Source organism: Piliocolobus tephrosceles, unplaced genomic scaffold (assembly GCF_002776525.5).
Source record: "Piliocolobus tephrosceles isolate RC106 unplaced genomic scaffold, ASM277652v3 unscaffolded_76, whole genome shotgun sequence".
In the NCBI taxonomy this organism is placed as follows: Eukaryota; Metazoa; Chordata; class Mammalia; order Primates; family Cercopithecidae; genus Piliocolobus; species Piliocolobus tephrosceles.
The window spans coordinates 55,125-80,209 of record NW_022334940.1 but is presented as its reverse complement, the minus strand read 5'-3'; the positions used below and the strand labels follow the sequence as shown (position 1 = coordinate 80,209).

The following is a 25,085-nucleotide window of genomic DNA, read 5'->3' as shown; positions in this document are numbered from 1 at the left end:
TTTTTAAAAGCTACATGCCTCCCTCACGATTCGCCCATGAGGAAATTCCTTGTGGACCTCAAGATTTTGACCTTAGAACAGTTCTGTTGAATTTCACCCTGAAAATGTAAATTGATAGCTTATCCTTGCAGGACAAAGGATAGACCCCAAGGTCATCCCTCTGCTCACGTGAGACAAATGCGTATCTGACTGCTTCCTCTGCCCCATGTTTACTTTATCTTTTAAAGAGCAAACAAACAAACAAAAACATAAAAAAAAATAGGCCAGGCGCGGTGGCTCACACCTGTAATCCCAGCACTTTGGGAGGCCAAGGCGGGCAGATCACGAGGTCAGGAGATCGAGACTATCCTGGCTAACACAGTGAAACTCCATCTCTACTAAAAATACAAAAAAAAATTAGCCGGGCATGGTGTCAGGAGCCTGTAATCCCAGCTACTCGGGAGGCTGAGGCAGGAAAAGGGCATGAACCCAGGAGGCAGAGCTTACAGTGAGCTGGGATCGTGCCACTGCACTCCAGCCTGAGCAACAGAGCGAGACTCCGTCTCAAAAACAAAACAAAACAAAAAATAGAGACAGAGACTTGCTATGTTGCCCATGCTAGTCCCAAACTCCTGACCTCAAGTGATCTGCCCGCCTTGGCCTCCCAATGTGCTGGGAGTATAGGCATGAGCCACCACGCCCAGCTGCTGTCCTGAGTTTCACGGAGACTTCATGACATAGGCATGATTTGGTTTTTAGTTTGTTTTTTGTTTTGTTTTGTTTTGTTTTTTTGTTTTTGAGACAGGGGCCTAGCTCTGTCACCAAGGCTGGCAAGCAGTGGTGCAATCATAGCTTGCTGCAGCCTCGATCTCCTGGACTCAAGTGATCCTCCCATCTCTACCTCCTGAGTAGCATTACCATGCCTGGCTAATTGTTTTATTTGTAAAGATGGATTCTCACTATGTTGCCCAGGCTGGTCTCAAACTCCTGGCCTCAGGCAATCTTCCTGCCTTGGCCTCCCACAGAGCTGGGATTTCAGACATGAGCCACCGCGATGGCCACATAGACATGATTGATTACATCATTGGTCACTGATGATCAACTCAACCTTCAGCTCTTCCCTATCCCTGGAAATCTGGAGGCAGAGGGCTGAAATTTCCACCCCCCTAATCACGAGATTGACTCCCCTGGCAACCAGTCCTCATTTTGAGGCTATTCACGAGGCCCCAGAGATCAGTCGTCTCATTAGCATCCACAAAGACACTTACCACTTTGCAGATTTCAAGGGTTTCAGAAACTGCGCATCCAGGAAACAGGGGCAGAGACCATATATGTGTGTTCGTGTATGTATGTATATATGTTTGCGTGTGTGTGTGTGTGTATTCTTTGTGTGTGTTCTTTCTTTTACACTGTAGTTTTCAGATCTTACAAATATATATTATTATTTCATGTTTATATTATTATAAAAGGAATATAAAATCCGAGGACCTCAGACTCGCTATGCTACAGGGAAAAGTCAAGCTGGGAACTGGGTCACGCAAACCTGTCTCCTATTTTTTTTGATAAAGAGATAACTACAGGCCAGGCACGGTGGCTCATGCCTGTAATCCCAGCACTTTGGGAGGCCGAGGCAGGCAGATCACGAGTTCAGGAGATCAAAACCATCCTGGCTAACACGGTAAAACCCTGTCTCTACAAAAAATACAACAACAACAAAATTAACCGGGCATGGTGGTGGGCACCCATTGTCCCAGTTACTCAGGAGGCTGAGGCAGGAGAATGGCGTGAACTCGGGAGGTGGAGCTTGCAGTGAGCCGAGATAGCGCCACTGCACTCCAGCCTGGGCGACAGAGCGAGACTCCCTCTCAGGAAAAAAAAAAAAAAAAAAAAAAAAGATAGCTACAAAGATAAAAGTCTGCATATCTCCCTCCAAATTTGCTCCAAGAAAATTCCTTGTGTGCCTCAAGATACTGACCCTAAAAGAGTTCTGTTGAGGCTGGGTGCAGTGGCTCATGCCTATAATCCCAGTACTTTGGGAGACTGAGGCAGGTGGATCACCTGAGGTCAGGAATTCGAGACCAGCCTGACCAACAAGGTGAAACCCTGTCTCTACTAAAAATATAAACACTAGCCAGGTATGGTGGTGGGTGCCTGTAATCCCAGGTACATGGGGAGGCTGAGACAGGAGAATTGCTTGAACTCAGGAGACAGAGGTTGCAATGAAACAAGATCATGCCACTGCACTCCAGCCTGGGCGACAGAACAAGACTCCAAAAAAAAAAAAAAAAAAAAGAGTTCTGTTGAATTTCACCCTGATAATGTCTATGGATAACTTATGTTCACAAGTGATGGACAAAGGACAGAACTGATAGTCACGCTTCCACCCACCTGAGACAAATCCATGTCTGGCTGCCTCCTCTACTCTATGTTTATTTATCTTATGTAAAATGCAGATTCACTAAGTGCAAAATTAATGCTCAGGTGATTCTTCTACCCTGTCCTTCCACATGTAAAATGTGGATTCAGTAAACACTGAGCAAAAGATTCAAATGCAACTGCTTTCGAATGCAACTCTGTTAGATATATACCTTCTCTTTTCTCTTTCTTTGCTTTTTCCCCTACTGCCCGCTCTTTTCCCTTTATTTATAGAAGTCCCCAAACCCTCTTTGGAAAAAGCACAGATAGCAGATGTTTCCTGTACTTTTGCGTGTGTGTGTGTGTGTGTGTGTGTGTGTGTGTTTCCTGGACACACACATTGGCAAAATCAACTAAAATGAATTAGATGCACCTCAGTCCTTTTCTTTGGCTTGCGATATAAATGGAATCATAGAGGCCAGGCACGATGGCTCACGCCTATAATCCCAGCACTTTGGGAGGCCGAGGCGGGTGGATTACTTGAGATCAGGAGTTCGTAGACCAGCCGGGACAACATGGCAAAACCTTTTATCTACTAAAAATACAAGAAATTAGCCAGGCTTGGTGATCCCGCCTGTAATACCAGCTACTTGGGAGGCTGAGGCAGAAGAATCACTTGAACCCAGGAGGCGGAGGTTGCAGTGTGCCAAGATCGTGCCAGTACACTCCAGCCTAGGTGACAGAGTGCGACTCCACCTCGAACTAGCTAAATAAATGAAATCATAGAATATGTGGTTATTTGCCTCTTAATGTTTTAAAATCAAACATATACTCTATAATTCTGCTTTGTACCAAAATTCATCAGAAACAATCTTTTTAGCTCTGTGATTTTATTTTCTTTTCAAAATTAGCTGAACATTATAGCAAAACTGAGTTACAATTTTCTCCTGCTTTCCCTGAAGAAAAGCCCTGAGGGATTTTGTTTTAAGGTTTTTTTTTTTTTTTTTCTTTTGAGACACAGTTTTGCTCTTGTTGCCCAGGCTGGAGTGCAGTGATGCAATCTCACTACAACCTCCGCCTCCCAGGTTCTAGCAATTCTGGTGACTCAGCCTCTTGAGTAGTTGGGATTATAGGCACGTGCCACCATACCTGGCTAATTTTTCTATTTTCAGTAGAGACAGGGTTTTACCACCTTGGCCAGTCTGATCTTGAATTTCTGACCTCATGATCCACCCACCTTGGCCTCCCAAAGTACCGGAATTACAAGCATGAGCCACTGCGCCCAGCCATCTCTTTTCCATCAGTGGAAACATGTCTGTTGTACTGGAACAGGAATTTAAAGAAATTAAAGAATGTGTAAGCAGAAACTCAGTTGTATGTAAGAAAACCCAATTCCCCCTGAGAAAGAAAGAGCTGAAGTCCTTTAAAAATTAGCTGCCTGTTTTTCTGTGGCTAGCGAGCCTTATCTCTCCTCCTTTCCCAGGCATTGTGAAGAACCTGATTCCCTAGCTGTGCAGCTGCAAGGTCACTAGACAGAGAAACTCAAGTCGTAAAACATGTTTTTCCTTGAAAAGTAAGAAATGATGTAATGCATGTCTCAATTAATTAACTAACTGTCTTGTTTCTTGCTTCTGTAATATGCTTCCCCTGCACAGATCTCCCCTTACCCCATGAAATACTTTTTTATTTATTTTTTTTGAGACAGAGTCTCACTCTGTGGCCCAGGCTGGAGTGCAGTGGTGTGATCTCAGCTCACTGCAACCTCCACCTCCTGGGTTCAAACAATTCTCTGCCTCAGCCTCCTGAGCAGCTGGGATTACAGGGGCCCGCCACCATGCCTGGCTAATTTTTGTATTTCTAGTAGAGACAGGGTTTCACCATCCTGGCCAGGCTTGTCTTGAACTCCTGACCTCAGGTGATCCACCTGCCTTGGCCTCCCAAAGTGCTAGGATTACAGGCGTGAGGCACTGTGCCTGGCCTACAAAATGCTTAAAAGGTCACTTAACTCTATATTCAGGGCTCAGTCCTTTGGTTGTTAAGCTGTCTGGGCCGACGCACCTAAATAATAAATATTCTCCTCAATCCCTTCGGTCTCTCTGATTCCTCATCAATACCAATACATTGCCTTATACATTTCCTTATACCTTTGCTTATAAAAGACATACTCGGGCGGACACGGTGGCTCACACCTGTAATCCCAGCATTTTGGGAGGCCAAGGTGGGCAGATCACGAGGTCAGGAGTTCAAGACCATCCGGGCTAACACGGTGAAACCCTTTCTCTGCTTAAAAAAACCCAAAAAATTAGCCAGGTGTGGTGGTGGGCGCTTGCAGTTCCAGCTACTCAGGAGGCTGAGGTAGGAGAATGGCGTGAACCCAGGAGGCGGAGCTTGCAGTGAGCCTAGATCGCGCCACTGCCCTCCAGCCTGGGTGACAGAGTGAGACTCCAGCTCAAAAAAAAAAAAAAAAAAATTCTATTTTCCTTGCACACTTTTCACACAGTCACCCGTATTATATTTATATAATTATATTATATTTAGTAGATCAATTGTGTATATTGACCAGAATTCTTAACCCTTTCTAACTTTAAGTTCCAGTGAAAATGCGGTTGTAGGCAATTGCAGACTACTTGTCATTTAACAGCATTACTAGTAGAGTAGCATACTTATTAATACACCATTTTATAATTTTTTTTCTGAGACAGGGTCTCACTGTGTCTCACTGTATCAGCCAGGCTGGAGTACAGTGACATGATCCTAACTCTCACTGAAGCCTCAACCTCTGGGGCTCAAGAGACCCTCCTGCCCCACCCTCCAGAATAGCTGAGACTACAGGCACACACCACCACACCCTGCTAATTTTTGTACTTTTAGTAGAGACGGGGTATCACCATGTTGGCCAGGCTGGTCTCGAACTCCTGACCTCAGGCAATCCACCTGCCTTGGCCTCCCAGAGTGCTGGGATTACAGGTGTGAGCCACTGTACCCGGCCTCAGTTTTACAAATCTTCCACTAAGTTCCTCAGAACATCTTACATGTACCCTTCTAAGTCTCATAAATGTTTCTCCCACCTTTTTAGGCTTTCCAAGGCCCATTCTTCCTTTTTAATGGTCAGGAGTTCGAGACCAGCCTGGTCACCACGGTGAAACCGCACTTCTACTAAAAATGCAAAAAAATTAGCAGGGGTAGTGGCAGGCACCTGTAATCCCAGCTCCTCAGGAGGCTGAGGGAGGAGAATCCCTTGAACCCAGGAGGCAGAGGTTGCAGTGAGCCAAGATTGTGCCATTGCACTCCAGCCTGGGTAACAAGAATGAAACTCTGTCTCAAAAATAAATAAATATGAATTTTAAGATTATTGTTTTAACGAATAAATGTTGGTATTCTTAAAATAAAGTGGTAAAAGCAAGATAATGGCATACTTATTAGTAACAAAAATTTAAACAACAAAGAAAAAAGCAAATGATTTATAAAATATCAATAACGAATCAGTAAATAAAGGTAATCAGAAGTTTAACTTACTTGTGGCTGGGGACAGTGGCTTGTGCCTGTAATCCCAGCACTTTGGGAGGTTGGAGTGAGCAGATCACTTGAGGTCTACAAAATATAAACAATTAGCCAGGTGTGGTGGAATATGCCTGTGGTCCCAGCTACTCGGGAGGCTGAGACAGGAGAATCACTTGAATCCAGGAGGCAGAGGTTGCAGTGAGCCGAGATCGCGTCATTGCACTCCAGCCTGGGCGACAGAGCAAGACTTCATCTCAAAGAATAAATATAAAAATAAATAAAAGAACTAAAAGTAACTCTCAAGGGATGAGTACATAGAGGTGAAGATGAAACAAGAAAGCCTTAATTATTAAAGCTGGGTAATGGGTATGTGGGGTTTTTTTTGTTTTATTTTGTCTATTTGTTTTGTTTTTATTTGGCTTTTCTCTTTACCATAGCAAAACGATACATGGCGGTTTATTACACTCTTCTGCTCACTTTGTGTATATGCATTTGAAGTTTTTGGTATAAAATAAATTTTAAAAAATTTTAGCTGGGCACAGTAACACGCCAGTAATCCCAGCACTTGGGGAGGCCAAGGCAGGTGGATCTCCTGAGCTCAGGAGTTCAAGACCAGCCTGGGCAACATGATGAAACCAGGCTCTACCAAAAATACAAAAAATTAGCCTGGCGTGATGGCAGGCACCTGTAATCCCAGCTACCCAGGAGGCTGAGACAGGATAATCACTTGAACTCAGGGAGGCAGAGGTTGCAGTGAGCTGAGAAAGTGCCACTACATTCTGGCCTGGGAGACAGAGCGAGACTCCGTCTCAAAAACTAAAAATAAGTAAAAGAACTGAAAGTAATTCTCAAGTGATGAGAATGTAGAGGTGGAGATGAAACAAGAAAGGCATAATTATTGAAGCTAGGTGATGGGTACATGGGGTTTTTTTTGTTTTTTTTTTGTGTGTGTGTGTTTTGTTTTTATAATACCTTTTCTCTTTACCATAGCAAAATGATACATGGGTGTTTATTACACTCTTCTGTTCACTTTGTGTATATGCATTTGAAGTTTTCTATTACATAGTAACTTTTTTTTTTTTTTAAAGTAGTATTTGGCCGGCCACAGTAACTCATACCTGTAATCCCAGCATTTGGGGAGGCCAAGGCAGATGGATCACCAGAGCTGAGGAGTTTGAGACCAGCCTGGGCAACATAGTAAAATCACATCTCTACCAAAAATACAAAAATTAGCCAGCCATGGTGATGGATGCCTGTGGTCCCAGCTACTCAAGGTTCTGAGGAGGAAGATTGCTTGAGACTGGGAAGTGGAGGTTGCAATGAGCCCAGATCGCACCACTGCACTCCAACATGATTGACAGAGTGAGACGCCATCTCAAAAAAAAAAAAAAAAAAAAAAAAAAAGCTACATTCCGGCTTACTGTATTAGAAAGTCAAAAGATAATATTTAGGGCCGGATATGGTGGCTTATGCCTGCAATCCTAGCACTTTGGGAGGCCAAGGTGTACAGATGACCTGAGGTCAGGAGTTCAAGACCAGCCTGGCCAACATGGTAAAACCCCATCTCTACTGAAAATACAAAAATTAGCTGGGTGTGGTGGCGGGTGCCAGTAATCCCAGCTACTCAAAAGGCTGAGGCAGGAGAATCGCTTGAACCCAGGAAGCGAAGGTTACATTGAGCTGAGATCGCACCACTGCACTACAGCCTGGACGACAGAGTGAGACTGTCACAAAAAAAAAAAAAAAAGAAATAGCAATGTAAGCATATTTAGAAATGTGGAGGTAAATAAGAGTGAAAACAGTTAACGGACATCAAAGTGGATGCCTCTGGGGATGAGAACTGAGCTTGGGGAGGGCTAGAGGCGGGAACGTCTCTGTATTAGAAGGCTTTGATGTTCTTTTATTTTGAAACCTTATGCATGTATAACTCTGATAATATATTCATTTGTGGATTATGGCATTGTTTTCAAGGAAAAACCCATGTGATCTTACATGAATAATCAGGCATAGACCAATGCTTTGAATATATAAAAATTCTGTTTAGCCATGATCATTTTGGCAGTATGCCACTTATTGCTGTTGCCAAAGGCAGTGATTGAAATTTGAATTCCTGCCTGGGATGAGTAGCGCTCAGAGGTTCGATTGCATGTAGTTTCCCCCTGTCTGTACTCCGGCCCCCAGCAGTTTGTTTTTATGCAACATCAAAGAGTGATCATAAATAAGCTTATCTCACTCTCCGGATTGAAAGCTACTAAACATCTTTCATTGCAATTAGAATAAAATTCAAACTCTTTGGCACGGCCTACACACAAGGCCCTAAATAATGTAAATGATTGGACTCGCACCTAGTTCTCCTGTCACTCTCCTCAATCACCATGCCCCAGGCTCGATGGCCTTCCTTGGCACACCCACAGCTCATTCCTACCTCAAGGCCTTTGACTTGCCATTGCTCATGAGACTGACTGCTTACCATCACTCAGGATCTCATTTAAAACTTAATTCCTGAAAAAAGTCCTTCCTGACCATCGAGCTAGAGGAGCTTCCTGCACCCCTTCTCTTCCCACAGCTGTGGTCTCCAAATGTGGTCTTCAGACCAGAAGCGTCAGTATCCCCTGCAAGCTTTTCATTTTGGGTTGTTTTCTCTGGAAATGCAGAATCTTAGGCCTCACCACAGATGCACTGAAGGAAAAGCTTACATTTTAACCAGACCCCAAAGTGATTGCGCTTTTAAAATTTCAGAAGCACTGATATAGAGGTTCCCCTTCTAATTTTCCTGTGTATCTGTCACCAGGTGTGTCCACTTCTGCAGGTAACCTGGCATTTGTTTACCTGTTTATTTCTTCCCTAAATAGAATTTAAGGTCCACAAGGGCAGCACCTTGTCTGGCTGGTTCACTTCTGCATCCCCAGCACATGCACACAGTACATGCTCAATGAGTATTTAGATGAGTGAAAGAATGCATGAATATAATGGAAATTATTTTACGTTCTTTGAAATGTATGGCTGGGTGTGATAGCTCAGCCTGTAATCCCAGCACTTTGGGAGGCCAAGGTGGAAGGATTGCTTGAGCCCAGTACTTGGAGACCAGCCTTGGTACACAGCAAAGCCCCAACTCTACAAAAAAATATTTTTAAAAAAAAAGGGTTGTATAATTGTACAATAAAAATCTTCATGGCAGCTGGGCGCAGTGGCTCATGCCTGTAATCCCAGCTCTTTGGGAGGCTGAGGTGGGCGGATCATGAGGTCAGGAGATCGAGACCATCCTGGCTAACATGGTGAAACCACGTCTCTACTAAAAAAAATACAAAAAATTAGCTGGACATGGTGTTGGGTGCCTGTAATCCCAGCTACTACTCTGGAGGCTGAGGCAGGAGAATGGCGTGAACCTGGGAGGCGGAGCTTGCAGTGAGCCGAGACCATGCCACTCTGTCTCAAAAAAAAAAAAAAAAAAGAAAAAGAAAAAGAAAAACTTCATGGCTTTCATTGGTTTGTAAAATCGGGGTGATTCTTCTCTCCCAACATCACTGTTATGCAGGGGTTTCATTCTCTATCTTGGGCATTGAGTGCCATTAAAGTATATGGCCAGTGAAGAATCACTGATTTATCCTTGCTTTGGGGCAGTTTGTCTTCAGAACCAAACTTTAGATTTCATTTAGAGTGTTTCTCTACTGACTTAACACCATAACTGGTTATGTTTTTTAGTATTTAAGAAGCACTCTTGTTCCATCCAGAGTTAACATTATCTTTAAAGGTTTTTTTATTCAAAATGAATGTTAATTTGATATTTGTATCAAGTTTTGTCAAATAAGTATTAACAATTTAAAAAAAGAAAATCAGGTTTTAAAAATGTTAAGTCAAATCCAAGATTTAAAGTTAAATTCCAAATAAAACCTGATAGGGTATACAATATATCAGGTTTTTAACTTCTGAGATAGGATTCCAGGAAAGATCTATAGTTTCTGATATTGTCCTGCATTCTTTTTTTGAAATGGAGGTTTGCTCTTTCAGGCTGGAGTGCAGTGGTGCAATCTCGGCTCACTGCCACTTCTGCCTCCCTGGTCCAAGTGATTCTTCTGCCTCAGCCTCCCAAGTAGCTGGGATTACAGGTGCACGCCACCATGCCCAGCTAATTTTTTGTATTTTGAGTAGAGACAGGGGTTTCACCATGTTGGCCAACCTGGTCCCGAACTCTTGACCTCGTGATCTGCTCACTTCGGCCTCCCAAAGTGCTGGGATTACAGGTGTGAGCCACCATGCCTGGCCCTACATTTAAAAAATACATTCCCAGTATATTTCTTAATGCATATCTTTGTGAAATTTGTGAAGAAACAACGTTTCAATCTATATTATTTGAGTGAATAAATAGCACAACTTACATCTATGGCTTTCAACTGGGGACAGTTGTGTCCCAGGGGACGTTTGGCAATGGCTGTGACTGCGTTTTTGGTAGTCAAACCTGGGGTGGAGTACTGGCAGCATCTAGTGGGTGGAGCCCAGGGGTACTGTTATGTAATGCACAGAACACCCCACAACACAAAGAATTATGTAGCCCAAAATGTCAGTGGTCCACTGTTAAGAGACCCTGGCTTAAGCAGAGTGAAGTCTCCTTCTGCAAATACTAATGCCACTGGAAAATGAATACTTTGCCCTACCTTTTGGAAAAGAGAATATATAGAAATTGGCAACTGAGAGATTCAGATGGGTATACAGGCACTTTTAGATATGTTCATTTTAGATGATTATTTTTAATCAGAAATCTAGTGATTGGCCTCCCTCTTTGGGGTAAATCACTCCCTCAACACAGGACATTTAAGACATTTGACAACTTGGTTGATTTTAGAATTGGATAATGTTCTCAAGGTTTTCCTTATTTTACAGATGGGGTTGAAAATTTGGTCTTTTGGATTCCATTTTTGGAAAGGATGGTGTATTAAACCAGCCAAACAGTGTCTTAGGACTTATATTTTATATACTACAGTTATTACTTGGTAAGTATTTATCAATACAAAAATAAGTTCATTATATTCCGTTTAGTACTTTGTGTCTTTGCGCTGAAGTGTCTTGATGTTAAATAAAAGCATGTGTTATTTATAGAACCACTAGCATGTACAACATTTTTGTATTGTGAAAACTTGATTCGCTAAGATTTTTATTATATTAATGTTGAATTTATGTCAATTGCTGTTTAATCATGGACAGCAGTATCTCATGATGTCCAGAAAAACCAGTCCCATTCCAGGAAATTATCACTCCCATCTTCCCTGTAAATGTGTTTTCTATTTTATAGACTCTGTAGCCTTGTAAAAATATCATATATTGAGGGGACATTAATGAGAAACCATATTCATAATCCCATCACCTTTACATATCCACTATTCCTACAGTCTTCTGCTTTTAAAGATAATTTTAGGGCTGGGCGTGGTGGCTCATGCCTGTAATCCCAGCACTTTGCGAGGCTGAGGTGGGCGGATCACCTGAGGTTGGGAGTTTGAGACCAGCCTGACCAACATAAAGAAAACCCGTCTGTACTAAAAATACTGAAAGGGTGGCCTGCCCCTCCACACCTGTGGGTATTTCTCATCAGGTGAGATAAAAGACTGAGAAAAGAAATAAAACACAGAGACAAAGTATAGAGAAAACAAAGTGGGCCCAGGGGACCGGCATTTAGCATATGGAAGACCCACACCAGCACCAGTCTCTGAGTTTTCTTAGTATTTATTGATTATTAATATTTTAGTAAGAGGAATGTGGCCGGAGAGCAGGGTGATAGTGGGATGTCTGGATGTGTACATAGGCAAGATTTATACTTTCTTCCACCCAAACATCTCAGTGGAGTAAAGAATAACAAAGCAGCATTGCTGCCAACATGTCCCGCCTCCTGCCACAGAGTGGTTTTCCTCCTATCTCAGAATTGAACAAATGTACAATCAAGTTTTATACCGAGACATTCCATTCCCTGGGGCAGGCAGGAGACAGAGGCCTCCCTCTTATTTCAACTGCAAGAGGTTTTCCTCTTTTATTAATCCTCCTCAGCACAGACCCTTCACGGGTGTCAGGCTGGGGGATGGTCAGGCCTTTCTCATCCCACGAGGCCATATTTCAGACTATCACATGGGGAAAAACCTTGGACAATACCTGGCTGTCCAGGGCAGAGGTCCCTGCGGCTCTCCGCAGTGCATTGTGCCCCTGGTTTATCAAGACTGGAGAATGGAGATGACTTTTACCAAGCATACTGCCTGTAAACATTTTGTTAACAAGGCAAATCCTGCACAGACCTACATCCCTTAAACCTTGATTCCATACAACACATGTTTCTGTGAGCTCAAGGTTGGGGCAAAATTACAGATTAACAGCATCTCGGGCAAAGCAATTGTTCAGGGTACAGGTCAAAATGGAGTTTCTTATGTCTTCCTTTTCTACACAGACACAGTAATAGTCCGATCTCTGTTTCTTTTCCCTACGTATCCCCCTTTTGTTTTTGACAAAATCGCCATCGTCATTATGGCCCGTTTTTGCTGGTTGTTGTCTTTTTGGAGTTGTTGGATGCACCTGTGGACTAAAACAGACAGAACAGGCATACAAGGATTAATACAAAATTTACAATAGTGGAACTTTTGATAGTTTTAACCCAAGTGATGGGATTAAGGTCTGTGAGGCCATGAGCAGCTTTTACAATTGTCTCAGTTTTTGGTACCAAATGTAAATGGGCTTTTGATGCCTTAAAAAATTTGTTTTTTAATTTTGAAATATTTAAAGTAAGATTATTTTTTCTTTTTTGTAGATGGCATTTAACCGTGTCCCAGTGATGTTCAGACTCATCATAGGCTCGGGGTGTAATACAAAAATTTGACGTATTTCAGTCACAGTGTAACTGAAAAGGATATTTCAAGCTCATGAGCCTATCTCTCATTTAAATGACAGTTTGTCTTAGATGATTAATTTGGTTTGCCAATTTTTGATCTATTTGGGTCTGAGAATTCTACTATCTTGAGGAATTCTTTTGTCAATTATTTAAATATTTAGCAGTTTGAACAGAGGAGTGTAATGCAATTCCAGCAGCCGCAGCAGTAGCTGTGACTGCAATAAGACCCATAATCTCTGTAATTAAAGTAAAAATGAATCTTCTGGATCTAGTTAGAACTTTTTTTTAATACTTTTGTTAAAATATAAACGGATGGGGAAGCCTCTTATGGTCAGTCTACGGACACAGGGATCCACACGCCCTCCCTTGCCCTCACTAGTAGAATACAGTGCTGCCAATTAAAAGTTGAATCAATGCAAGTAAACAATCTAAAATTTTCGCAGGTTATAGCTTGGGAATCTGGTTTAATAACTATGTTTTTTACAACTAGTATATAAGGGGGTTTTACACAACTTTGTAAAGGAATTGTTAGACTGGAATTTAGGTTGATAGCATAATATGGCTTATGATTTTTTTGTTTTTATAGCTTGATTTCCTGTGGTGCAAAGCCACAGTAAGTTTTTATAATTTTGGATGTTTAGGACTAGTAACAGGACTAACTAACTTTGGTTGAAGTGATGAAATTCTCTTTTTACCGCATTTTTATGGATAGGGTGATTTTGACCTTTTATAAACCTGGTCTTCCCTTTTAGTTAAATCACTCTTATAGGTCAGATTAATGGGCCAGACGGATGGGGCCTGTGAATATGAGTGAGTCTGGCCCTTACAATTATAATATAATTGCCCTCAAAGGGCCCAGTTTATGATAGTTTTGAATTTGTTGTTTTATAACACCACCGTAGTATCAGTCACACATTTTTTCGAAACTAAGACTTTTGGGTCTTTTGATTTTTTGGGAATTTCTTTGGGGCAAGGCTTCCCTTTAGGCCTAAATTTTAATGATCTTTGATAAGAAGAGTCCTGTAAATTATTTATTTGTGGCTCAAGTGACATTTCACTTACCATGTGATAAGTAAATCTCCTGGTGGCACTGACAGTATGTATTTCTACCCACCAATTTTGGGTTGTTTGGGCATTAAGCATCCTGGTGCCTTTTCTAGGCAAGTAGCAGGATAATAATACCCAACGGAAATATTTATTTTTTTTTTTAAGGTTGGGCAGGGCAACAATCATCTGTGGGGCCTGGTACCCATGCACTATTATTAATATATATTTTAATAGGATTATTTATCCATGTGACTGCCCGAATTAAGGGCAGGAAATGCACATAGGCCCAGTAAGTATAATTAGCTGCAGCTGTTTCTGCAGACATGGGGAGCCTTACCACCGTTGATACAATTATCAAAGCTGTAAGCAGTATATTTTCTGGAGTTTGTGTTACCCTTGTTTTTTTTAGGCTTTTTTTTTAGCTAACTGTGTCAGCTTCTTTAGTTGACCCCAGGTCGGTGGTTCCACTTTTTTGGTGGATGGCAACTTTATCTGTTTTTTTGATATTGCTATTTTGTTTACTTGGCAAGTCGATGATGCTTGATTGTGGGTTTTTAGTTTTTGCGGAGGTGTTTTTTTTTTTTTTTTCATCTTCAATGGGTTTATTGTAGATAAATGTCTAGTGAGTATTCACACAGGAAGCTGATTTTTTTCCAGTGAAACACAAGTAAATCCTCTTCCCCATGTTATTTATTGCCTTTTTCATTTTTTATGTCTTATTTTTGTTGGTTTTTCACCAAATCAGTTTTTTTTTTTCCAGTAAAATGTTGTTTTGTAGAAGTAGTGGTCTGATTCTTGTCAATGTTTAAAAATTTAAAGTATAGAGTGCTAGATTAAGTTTTATTTGGGGAGTGTTATATTCCTATTTTTTTGTTTGTTTAACTAATTGAGCTTTGAGTGTTCTATTAGTTCTTTTAATTATGGCCTGTCCTTGGGAATTTTAAGGGATTCCTGTTGTATGTGTAATTTTTCACTGACTTAAGAATTTTTGAAATGTTTTACTACAGTATCCTGGCCCATTATCTGTTTTAAATTTTTTTTGGAACTTCTATGATAGTAAAACAAGATAATAAATGTTTTTTAACATAGGAAGTACTTTGTTTTTTTGTCTAGCAGGTTGTTCATACAAAATGTGAATAAGTATCAACTGTCACATGGACAAATGACAATTTTTCAAATGAAGGTACATGTGTGACATCCATTTGCCATAACGTATTAGGACATAGACCTCTGGGATTAACTCCTGCCTCTTGAGTGGGCAGGTGTAGGACTTGACACTGAGTGCAATATTGTACAATATTTTTTGCCTGTTTCTATGTGATATCAAATATATTTTTTAGTCCTGTTGTATTTACATGAGTTAAGCATGAAGTTCTTGTGCTTTTATGAAGGCAGATGATACTAGCATGTCAGCTTGTTTGTTTTAGTTAAAGGCCCTGGTAAATTAGTATGTGCTCGAATATCAATAATATAAAATGGGAAATTTCTTTTTTTACAGTTTGTTGTAACAAATCAGACAGCTGGTTTAACTGATCATCCATACTATATTTGATTAGGGCTGTCTCAATATCCTTTGTAGCCTGTACTACATATCAGAATCTGATACACTGTTAATAGGCTGATTAAAATCTTGTAACACTGAAATGACAGCAACCAACTCTGCCCTTTCAGTTGAGTGATATTGAATTTCAATGACTAGTTCTTTTGGCTTGGTGTAAGCCACTTTTCCATTGCTAGAACCATCAGTAAACACCATCAGATCATTTTTTAAAGGTTTATGTCTGGTAATTTTATGTAAAACTCAAGTAGTCAATTTTAAAAACTGGAAGATTTTTGTTTTTGGGTAATGATTATCAATAATTTCCACAAAATTAGTAAGATCAATCTGTCAAGTATCAGAATTGATAAAGGCTTGTTTAACCTGTTCCTTGCTTAAAGGAACAATGATTTTATCTGGTCACTTCCATACAATTTTACTATTTGTAAGCTTGCCTGACCAATTAATGTAGCCATTTGATCTAAATACAATGTAAAATCTTAATTGTACTGTGAGGAAGGAATGACCACTCCACAAGATCTGTATTTTGAACAATACTGTCTGTTGGAGAATGTGTAGTAGCAAAAATCAAAAGTTGGAATGGGGCTAAGTGATCTATTTTATTTACTTGTGCTGACATAATTTTTTTTAACTAATTTAATTTTTTTAGTTGCCTCTGGAGTTAATGTTATTTTACTATGTAATGTTGGATCCCCTCTCAAGATAGAGAACAAATTTGACATGGCATAAGTAGGGATGCCTAGAGTTGACCAAATCCAATTAATATCTCCTAGTAATTTTTGAAAGTCATTCAATTTTTTAATGTGTTTTTTATTTTTATTTTTATTTTTTGTGGTTTAATTTTCCTTTCCTTTATCTGTATCTCCAAATAATGAAAGGGAGTAGGGGTCTGAATCTTATCAGATAATATTGTCAGTCCTGTATTTGTAACCTCTGTCTGTAGAAATGTGTAACAGTCAATTAATTTGTCTCTTGTTTTTGTAGCACACAAAATTTTATCAACATAATGAATAACAGTCTGAAAATTTGTCTCTAACTGGTTGAAGAGCTTGAGCTAGAAAAGTCTGACAAATAGTCGGAATATTAAGCACTTCCTGAGGCAACACTTTTCACTGAAACCTGGTGGCTGGTTCTTTATTTTTTATGGCTGGTATAGTAAAAGCAAATTTTTCAAAATCCTGTTTTGCCAGAGGAATGGTAAAAAAGCAAACCTTTAGATCAATTATAATTAAAGGCCAATCTTTGGGGATCATGGGCAAAGAGGGCAATCCAGGTTGCAGAGCCCCCATGGGTTGAATGATAGCATTAACAGCTCTTAAGTCGGTCAGCATGCGCCATCTGCTGGATTTTTTTGAATTACAAACACTGGAGAATTCTAAGGAGAGAAAAGTGGGTGAAACGTTTCCTTTTTAAAATAGCTTTTGACTATTTTATGTAGCGCCCCCAACTTTTTCTTAGGGAGCGACCACTGCATGACCCAGACAGGACGCTACAGGGCGAGTCTGAATTGTTCCCTCACCGTAGTGAACTGTAGGTTGGGCAATAATGGGCACCACCAGCCAAGTCGTAGGGAGCCTAGTTTCAGGTTCCTTCCCCCAGCACTCACTCAGCTGAGGAGGAGGTGGCCATTGTGGTTTTAGTCCCAATGGCCCTGATGATTTTGGACCTTTTCCCCCCAAATTTTAATGTTTTAGGATAGATTATCTCCTGTAATTGATTGTAGTCAACACTTTGTGTTGACCGAGCCATTATAGACTCTGCTACATATTTACAATGTGAATTTTCCATTCCTTTCTGGGATTCTGTTCCTGCCTCTTCTTTACAATCTATTACAGAGCTTTCAGGGGCATCAGAAACTGAAACGCTATCTTCTTCTATTTGAAACGGTTTTAAAGTTGCTTTAATAATGGCCCAATCATTCCATACTGTAAGTGGGATGATTTTACCTTTGCTACTTGTTTGTTTTAATTTTTTGCCAATTTTTTCCCAGTCTTTTAGATCTAAAGTACCCTGTTCTGGAAACCATGGGCAGAATTGTTCTATTGTTTGAAATAGCATAATTAAATTTTCTGTAGAAGCTCCAACTCCCCCTCTTCTTAAGATAATTTTAATGAAGCTGAGATAAGGGGCATATTTACTTTCAGTTTAGTTTGTCCCATTGTTACCCTGGGTTCCTCTGAGTGCACAAGCTTACCACAGCGCTGACCGTGGACATACTTGGGAATCTCTGGTCGGCTGTCCTCAATGTTTACATTCTTAGCATACCTTCACCCTAAAGGCCCCATGTTGGGCGCCAGATGAAGGGGTGGCCTGCCCCTCCACACCTGTATTTCTTGTCAGATGGGACAAGAGATTGAGAAAACAAATAAGACAGAGACAAAGTATAGAGAAAGAAAAGTGGGCCCAGGGGACCGGCACTCAGCATACAGAGGACCTGCACCAGCATCAGTCTCTGAGTTCCCTTAGTATTTATTGATTACTATTTTCACTATCTCAGCAAGAGGAATGTGGCAGGAAAGCGGGGTGATAGTGGGGAGAAGGTCAGCTGTGAGCAAAGGAATCTCCATCACAAATAAGTTCAAGGGAATGTACTATGCCTGGATGTGCACGTAGGCCAGATTTATGCTTCTGTCCACCCAAACATCTCAGTGGAGTAAAGAATAAAAAAGCAGCTGCCAACATGTCTCACCTCCTGCCACAGGGCAGTTTTTCTCCTATCTCAGAATTGAACAAATGTACAATCAAGTTTTATACCGAGACATTCTGTTTCCAGGAGCAGGCAGGAGACAGAGGCCTTCCTCTTATTTCAGCTGGAAGAGGCCTTCCTCTTTTAATAATCCTCCTCAGCACAGACCCTTCACAGGTGTCGGGCTGGGGGACAGTCAGGTCTTTCCCATCCCACGAGGCCATATTTCAGACTATCACATGGGGAGAAACCTTGGACAATACCTGGCTGTTCAGGGCAGAGGTCCCTGTGGCTTTCCACAGTGCATTGTGCCCCTGGTTTATCAAGACTGGAGAATGGAGATGACTTTTACCAAGCATACTGCCTGTAAACATTTTGTTAACAAGGCACATCCTGCACAGCCCTAGATCCCTTAAACCTTGATTCCATACAACACATGTTTCTGTGAGCTCAAGGTTGGGGCAAAGTCACAGATTAATGACATCTCAGGACAAAACAATTGTTCAGGGTACAGTTTGAAATGAAGTTTCTTATGTCTTCCTTTTCTACATAGACACAATAACAGTCTGATCTCTCTTTCTTTTCCCTACAAATACAAAATTAGCTGGGCATGGTGGCACATGCCTGTAATCCCAGCTACTTGGGAGGCTGAGGCCGGAGAATCACTTGAACCCGGAGACAGAGGTTGTAGTGAGCTGAGATCATGCCATTGCACTCCAGTCTGGGCAACAAGAGCAAAACTCCATCTCATAAAAATAAATAATAATAATAATTTGGGACCCGGTGTGGTGGCTCACATCTGTAATCCTAGCACTTTGGGAGGCTGAGAAAGGCAGATCACTTCAGCCCAGGAGCTCAAGACAAGCCTGGGCAACATGGCGAGACTCCGTCTCTACAGAATATACACAAATTAGCTGGGTGTGGCAACACACACCTGTAGTCCCAGTTACTTGAAAGGCTAAGGTGAGAGAATCCCTTGAGTCCAAGATATGGAGGCTGCAGGGAACCGAGATCACACCACTGCACTCTAGCCTGGGTGACAGAGAAAGACCCTGTCTCAAAAACTAACAATAATTTAATATGAACTCTGTTTCAACATAGTGTCGTTTATCCTAAGTGTTATTGTTAACATCTAGGTTTCACACCTTTTACTTCTAAATAATGCTGCAGTGATAAACTTTGTTTACAGACCTCCTGCTCCTTCCTTCTTTGAATTATCTCCACAAAATATATTTCCAGGCATAGGATCAAAAAACACAGATATTTTAAATTTTTATTGGTGTTACCAAGTTGCTTCTCCCTCAGTTCTTTGGTTTCCCTGAAGCTCCAGCCATCTTTATTTTTAAAACGTGTTTTGTAAAATTTCTTTTTTATTGTAATGATAATCTTCTTTATTGTAATGATAATCATTACATTAATCATGTAATGACAATAATTAGAAAAATTGCTAATAGTTACATATTAGTACCTATTACCTTAAATTTTACTCTTTTTAATTTCCTTTTATTGCTCATTTACTTATTGTGATCCCAATAATAGTACATTTTTATATATGTTACAAACATTTTATGCATTCTTTATCCTATTTTGTTAGTGTTATGAATTTGTATTGTATTTTTATACTTTTAGAGTTAAATCCATCCATTGTTACCTTTGCATTTTATTTTTCTTCTTTTTTAAAGATCTTGTTGCATACCAATGCTTTTGTATTTTAATTGTTAATATTCCATTACCTGTCAGTTCTTTTGATTTGGTTCATTAAAAATACCTGTAACTCTTCTATCTGAAATTGATTTGTTATGAGGCAAATTGTAAATCTAAATCATTCTCAGTAGTTCTGTCGAGTTTGCCCAGTTCCATATCTAAGTATTTATCTTGCAGAAGTACCAAGATGTCTGCACATAGATATTCATAGCAGTACAGTGTGAAATAGCAAAAAAAAAAAAAAAAAAAAAGGAGTTAGCTTAGAAGTAGATAATGGTTGAATAAATTAGAAAATACTATGAAATACTATGTAGCTATTAAAGGAAAAAGGAGATCTATATTTACATCCTAGAAAGATAAAGACACTATTTAGTGAAAATGCAAATTATGATATAATAAGTATAGGACAAACATGTTTGTATACATGCATGTAAATGCATAGAAAAGGGTCTGCTGGTTGGGAGGAGGGAGAAATTTCACTCTGTATTCTGCATATTTCCGTTTTGCTGGATTTTTAGAGAAGAATATGAAGTATAGGCCCAAATGCAAGGCATTTTCCCTTAAAGGCAAAGAACCTAAGAAAAGCCTTTAACTAGATTAACTTTTGAAGATAGAAGTGCAACAACCAAATTTTTGTTTTACCATTAATTTAATGCCATGGTATATACATATTTTAAATCATATGTATCATATGTGTTTTTTCATTCACATTTTTTGACTTGCATTTAGATGCTTCATATGCTTTTTAATGTTGGTGTCTTTGTGGGAGGCACATTTGAACTAACCCAACAGTTTCCAGAGCACAACATCTGTACTCACTTCTAAGCTGTTTGAGATACATTTTTAATTTAATTTTTTCATAGGTAATCCATTCACATGGTTCAAAAGTTCTTTAAAAGGACAGGATGCAGTGACTCATGCCTATAATTCCAGCATATTGGAGGCCAACATGGGTGGATCATGAGGTGAGGAGTTCAAGACCAGCCTGGCCAACACAGTGAAACCCCATCTCCACTAAAAATACAAAAACCAGCCGAGCGTGGTGACGCACACCTGTAATACCAGCTACTTGGGAGGCTGAGGCAGGAGAATTGCTTGAACCCAGGAGGCAGAGGTTGCAGTGAGCTAACGTCACGCCATTGCACTCCAGCCTGGGTGACAGAGCGAGGCTCCTTCAGAAAAAAAAAATATATATAAAATGTTACACAAAGAAAAATCTGGCCCACCCCTTCTCTTTTTCCATGGTTTCCACTGCTCCTCAGCCCGGACTGGTAGCTTGTTATTGTTTTAGAGTTTCTTTTTGCATATACGAGAAAGTACACATACACAATCTTAATTTTCCTCCTTTTTAAAATATAAAAGGCAGATGCTATACCCACTGTTCTATCCTACAACTTGCATGTTCTTTTTTTGTTTGATGGATATATCATGGTGATTTTTCCATATCAGTTTATTAAATGTCTTCATTCTTTTTTACAGCTGCAGAATAATCCATTGCATAATTGTACCATCATTTATTTAGTTACAGCACATTTTAAATTCCACTGGAAATTTTACCCTGAGCCACAAGTACCTAGTTGCATTACGGTAGTATTTAACGGAGAGCTGGTATTTATACGCTATTCTAAGTGCTTTAACCCTGCATTATCTCAGCTCATTTAGCAGTCTTGGGAAGTAAGCATGATTGTTATCCCAATTTTACAGTTGAGAAAAGAGAGGCATGGAGGAAGAAATAACTTGCCCGTATCATTTTGAAATTAACTTTCTTAGATAAAAGAGTGACCGCATTAATTTTGAAACGTTTGTTGTTTAGCATAGGTAAAGTCAGCAAACTTTTTTAGTAAAGGGCCTGGCAGAAAATTGACTTTGCCAGTTGCTGCAGCCATTCAACTCTGCCTTCTAGCGTGAAAGCAGTCACAGACATTACATAAATGAATGAGCATGGCTGCGTGCCAATAAAACTTTATTTGCTAAAGCAGGTAGCTGGCCAGATTTGCTAGTCCCTGCAGTAATTCAGCAGCACCTTAGTCTTGAAGTGCCCTATGAAAGCATCTAGTCCCGTGGCTGTGGCCCAGCCACCCCATAGGCGTCTTCTTGTTGCTTTTCTTTTTGCCAACAGGCACCGGGATTTCAGCTCTTTAATTGACTTCTTTAAACCTGCTCCCACCTGTTATTTTGTTCCTGTTTCTGTTATCCTTATCCATGAGTCATTGGGTAGGAGGGCCATTTAACATGCTCTGCCTTCTCTGTCCTTGAAAATAAATGCACATATTCTCCATGTGCATTTGGCCACAGGAAACTAAAAATAATACATGTGAAGATAGAGTCCAGAATTCAGGTGCCCCCCCCCCTTTTTTTTCAAATGAGACAGAGTCTTACTCTGTTGCCCAGGCTGGAGTGCAGTGGTGCAATCTCATCTCACTGCAACCTCCACCTCCTGGGTTCAAGTAATTCTCATGCCTCAGCCTCCCTTGTAGCTGGGGTTGCAAGCGTGCAATACCATGCCAATTTTTTTTTTTTTTTTTTTTTGGTATTTTTTAGTAGAGGGGGGTTTAACCATATTGACCAGGCTTGTCTCGAACTCCTGACCTCAAATGATCTGCCTGCCTCAGCCTCCCAAAGTGCTGAGATTACAGGCATGAGCCACTGCACCTGGCTTTAGGTGCCTTTTTGTACTGAGAGCCTGGGTTTAGCACACATGTCCACCATTTTTCTTGATCGGGTTTGGCCCACATACAGCCAATGAGCTGTGGTTTCCCTTATCCACCAGGGTGAGCCCTTCCTGAAATGTTGAGCAAGAGTTTCTTTTCCTCTCCTCAGCAGCTTGTTGATGTAGTCACCTCTCATTGTGGATTTTTAATCAATTTGATCTAAACATGGAAAAGCAAATTTTAATTTCCACAGATGGGGAGGCTGTAGTGAAAACCAGAGAAGGTTCTCACCAAATGTGTGCAGCTCGGTTTAGGAAAAGGCTGCTGTCCTCATGTCCCTTTATTCATTTGGTGTCTTAGGGCTGTTGATGTTACAAGTCAGCTTCATTGCTTAATGTGATTGTGAGACTGCATGTTTGCTTCGTGTGCATATTTTCAACTAGGTTAGTTTGTGAAATTAGTGATATTTCACCTGAAAGACTGAGAAATCAAAAACATTGCAGCTATAAAACTGGCATTTGGCCAGGCATGGTGGCCCACGCCTGTAATCCCAGCACTTTGGGAGGCTGAGGTGGGAGGATCACCTGAGGTCAGGAGTTGGAGACCAGCCAGGCCAACAAAAAATTAGCCAGGTATGGTGGCACATGCCTGTAATCCTGGCTACTTGGGAGGCTGAGGCAGGAGAATTGCTTAAACCCGGGAGGTAGACGTTACAGTGAGGTGAGATTGTATCACTGCACTCCAGCCTGGGCAATACAGTGAAACCCCATCTCAAAACCCTGAAAAGCTAGCATTTGATCTGCAGAGTCCACCTGTATAATTTTAATGAAACAGACCAGTATTTCTGTTCTCAATTTTCAGAGTTTGGCAGGAAGATCAGTATTCAAACACTGCAGCAAGTCACCCAGTGTTAGTCCTTGTCACTCAGAAAGCCTCTCTCCAGCGCCAAGGCCTGACTGAGCCCACGTCTCTTCTCTTACAGGCATGACAGCAAGCGCCGTGGCGGCTTTGATCCTCATGACATCCTCCATCATGTCGGTCATGGGGTCCCTGTACCTGGCCTACATTCTGTACTTTGTGCTGAAGGAGTTCTGCATCATCTGCGTCGTCACGTACGTGCTGAACTTCCTTCTTCTCATTATCAACTACAAACGACTGGTTTACTTGAACGAGGCCTGGAAGCGGCAGCTGCAGCCCAAGCAGGACTGATGCCCGACAGACTCTGCCCTGACAGTCTCAAACCCCTTTTCCATTCAGTTTATTTTGCAGCAGGTTTTTATGTATTATATTATATACAGTATATATATAATATATATTGGAGCTATAAAACGACACTTGGCCAGGCATGGTGGCCCATGCCTGTAATCCCAGGACTTTGGGAGGCCGAGGTGGGTGGATCACCTGAGGTTAGGAGTGGGAGACCATCCTGGCCAACATGGCCAATATATTTTATATATAATATATTATATATTATATATACTATATATAGTATATATATATAATATATACTATATATTTTACATATAGTATATATTATATAATATATATTTTGTATAGTACATATTATATATAGTAATATATTTTTATATAGTACATATTATATATAGTAATATATTTTTTATATATGTTTATAGAGTTTATATATTACATATATTTATATATATTATATATATTTTGTGTGTGTGTGTGTATATATATTCTATTTTTCCAAAGCGTATATTTCAAATCAGAACTGATGCACCATCCTTGCCTTACTGGAGCCCTCGAAGAGAGGGAGGAGAGAGTCCTTAAGGAAAGACTGTGCTCTGGGAGGGGGTAGGCGGCGTCATTTCGGGGTGTAAAGCCATGGAATGCTAATTTGTAGGCAGCGTTGTTTAAGGAGGTCTTGTCACACTCAGTGGCATCCGTTATGATAAAGCCAATGGGCTTTTACACTCATCTGTCCGTTTCTGTCAAGACCCTATGGCTGAGGTCAGAAGGATGTCCTGGGAGAACCAGTTACCTCTAACCTTCCAGTTCAGACACTGCCAGCTTAACTACGTGGAAACTGGCTCACAGACCCTGCTAAGTGCTGCAGCATGACAGCGTTTCTATGAATTTGTTGGTATGTGGGACTTTAGCTCATCTGAGGAGTTGAACAGCAGCTGTGAAAGTCTTCTACTCACTCCCTGTCGAGGCTGGCCCAGTTTGCCACACAAACACGGCGGCCCTAGGACCATGGGGCTATTCCTGCAGATGCCCTCTGGAACCAGCTGCTCTGAACATGGTGGGGGTGTTGGAGCAGCAGTTTCTCCACAGTCCACACATAGTTAAGGCTCTGAAAACAGCGCGACGCACAGAAATGATTTCAGATGCTTTTCAGTAGCCACTTTCATGCCAACTCTTTATTTCCATACTAGAAAATCTTTTATTTCCACCTCTAGTGTTCCCTGCTAGCACAGATGACCAGCAAACCCAGGCCAGAAATGTTCTGGTCTGCCGTGAACAGTCCAGGAGGCACTTTTCTGCTGCTGTGGAAGTCACCCTGACTCGGGGAGGAAGGGACACACAGGTGGTGTCAGTCTTGCCCAAGTAAATGGGCTGTTTTCCAAACACTGTGACTTGGCTACTGAGTGGGGACTACCTGGTTTCATTGGAAATCTTCCAGTATCTCTCTTGCAAAAGGAACGCTGCACTTTTTGGTTGTCTCTGCTGAATGAAGATCCCCTTTTTACTCCCCAGCACTCTCAGTGGTGCTACGAA

General features: G+C 40.9%; 1 pseudogene; it reads left to right on the top strand.

Annotated features, from left to right (window-relative positions):
- The first annotated feature begins 8,791 nt into the window (after positions 1–8,791).
- Positions 8,792–23,552, top strand: LOC113219594 (annotated as a pseudogene).
- Positions 23,553–25,085: the final 1,533 nt, after the last annotated feature.